This window comes from Euprymna scolopes, chromosome 10, assembly GCF_053919585.1.
Source record: "Euprymna scolopes isolate OS-2025 chromosome 10, ASM5391958v1, whole genome shotgun sequence".
NCBI lineage: Eukaryota > Metazoa > Mollusca > Cephalopoda > Sepiida > Sepiolidae > Euprymna > Euprymna scolopes.
In genome coordinates this window covers 98112454-98115058 of record NC_136491.1, presented here as the reverse complement: position 1 = coordinate 98115058, position 2605 = coordinate 98112454, and the positions used below count along the sequence as shown (strand labels likewise).

General features: G+C 41.3%; 1 pseudogene; it reads left to right on the top strand.

Annotated features, from left to right (window-relative positions):
- Window positions 1-2177: 2177 nt before the first annotated feature.
- LOC145286694 (U2 spliceosomal RNA) lies at window positions 2178-2332 on the top strand (annotated as a pseudogene).
- The last annotated feature ends 273 nt before the right edge of the window (window positions 2333-2605 follow it).

Here is a 2605-nt window from a genome sequence, read left to right as displayed (position 1 = left end):
AGGCAAAAAGGGGGCACTCTGGTTACCAAAAATAATAATTGTCCCAGTATAGAGGGTTTCCCCTCCATTGACTGGCACAAACTATCTTAAGTGCAGCATCTGTCGGAACAGATGGTGTTTATTTGCTCCCCCACCGAGCAAATTAGGCACAAGGCCGATTTTTAATGTGAGGAGTGAAGGGAGGGGGAAGGGAAAAAGGGGACCAGCTCCCGAGAGGTGGGAAATGGGAGCTGGTTAATGGTCAAGCATGTGGGGTTGCCCCCACATCTGGTCTTTGCTAGTCATAGCTAGTCATAGCTTGCAGCATCTGCCGGAACAGATGGTATTTATTTGCTCCCCCACTGAGCAAATTAGGCACAAGGCCGTTTTTAATGTGAGGTAAAAACCAGCTCCCCTAAAAGGGGTCACTCTGGTTACCAAAAATAATAATTGTCCCAGTATAGAGGGTTTCCCCTCCATTGACTGGTACAAATTATCTTAAGTGCAGCATCTGCCGGAACAGATGGTGTTTATGGTGTTTATTTGCTCCCCCACTGAGCAAATTAGGCACAAGGCCGTTTTTAATGTGAGGTAAAAACCAGCTCCCCTAAAAGGGGTCACTCTGGTTACCAAAAATAATAATTGTCCCAGCATAGAGGGTTTCCCCTCCATTGACTGGTACAAATTATCTTAAGTGCAGTATCTGCCGGAACAGATACTACACTTTGATCTCGGCCCAAAGGCCAAGACTGTCAATAATCTTGAAGAAGCAATTTGTTAGTTTTGCCATGCTTACTTCTTTCTTTCTTCGTCCTATGCCTTTCTTTATTTACTTCTTTGTATGTTTTTCTCATTTTCTGCCATTTTTCTTCCGTGCCGTTATTTTATTTTTTTTATTTATTTATTTCTCCCAATATCTTCTACTTTTCTCTTATGATGTGTCTTCCTTTTTTTTTTTTTACTTCAGTATTTATGCAGCATACGGACCGTGGTATTTTTCAGATAGGGTTTTCAGGTTAGATTTAATTTTTCTGGTATCCTTTGTTAATTAAATTGTTAGGTTAAAATACAGTATAGCTAGAAAGCCACCCTCCCCAAGTTAAAAATGGGGTTCTAAATAATAACGTTATTATTTCGGCACTACACGTAGTCTGCATACCTTATCTTTTACAATTTTATTCCATTTCCTCATTTGTGTCTAACGTACATTCAATCTTTTTTTTTCATTTTTTTCAGTCCTTTTTCCCTTTCCTTCATTTTTCCTGCATTCCTTTTCTATTTTTCTTTTAATTCGCTCTTTTTTCTATTATTTTCTTGCTTTTCTTTCAATCTTCCCATTGTATTTACGTACTTTTTTATTTCTCATTTCTATTTTCTTCCATATTTTTTTCTTTTTTTTTTCTCTTATAGATATTTTCTTCCTTTCGCTTCTTCCTTTTAGTCTCTTGGAGCCAATTACCATGCTTCCCAGTTCGGCATAACCTGTTCCCAACATTATTATTTCAGTACGATCCATATTCTACCTTTCTTGTACATTTCTTCATTAGCTTTTTAACATATTCTTTTTAGTTTCATTTTCCCAGCCTTTCTTCCCGTTTCGTTCATTCCTCGTTTAATTTTCTTCCTATTTTCATTTTTCTTAATTCCATTCTTTTTTAGTCGCATGCAAGCGACTCTATAAGTCACTCCGTCGGTTCGTCGGTCAGTTTGTCGGTCTGTCGGTCTGTCCGTAGCACTTTTGTGCTTGGCCTTTTTGGTTAAGATCAAAGGTTTGTTCTTAGCTGTTTAAGCTTTTCTTGGCCTTTTGGCCAAGATCAAAGTGTACTATCTGTTTCGGCAGATACTACAAGCAAAGACCATATATGGGGGCAGCCCACATATTAGACCTTGGTTGATGTAGGGACAACCGTTCATACCAATTGTCACTATCCAGCTCCCCTACTCCCCGTGGAGTTGGTCCTCATTTCCCCTTCACTCCTCATATTAAAAATCGATCTTGTGCCTAATTTGTTCGGTAGGGGAGCAAATAAATACCAACCTCACATATAAGACCTTGGTCAATCTAGGGGCAACCCGTCACACCAATTCTCATTATCCAGCTCCCCTAATCCCCGGGAAGTTGGTCCCCATTTCACCTTCACTTCTCACATTAAAAATCGGCCTTGTGCCTAATTTGTTCGGTGGGGGAGCAAATAAATACCCTTTTCTTGGCCTTTTGGCCAAGATCAAAGTGTAGTATCTGTTCCGGTAGATACTGCAAGCTATGACTAGCAAAGACCAGATGTGGGGGCAACCCCACATGCCTGACCTTTAACCAGCTCCCATTTCCCACCTCTCGGGAGCTGGTCCCCTTTTTCCCTTCCCCCTCCCTTCACTCCTCACATTAAAAATTGGCCTTGTGCCTAATTTGCTCGGTGGGGGAGCAAATAAATACCATCTGTTCCGGTAGATACTGCAAGCAAAGATCATATGTGGGGGCAGCCCCACATATAAGACCTTGGTCAATGTATGGGCATACCAATTGTCACTATCCAGCTCCCCTACTCCCCGGGGAGTTGGTCCTCATTTCCCCTTCACTCCTCACATTCAAAATCGGCCTTGTGCCTAAGTTGCTCGGTGGGGGAAC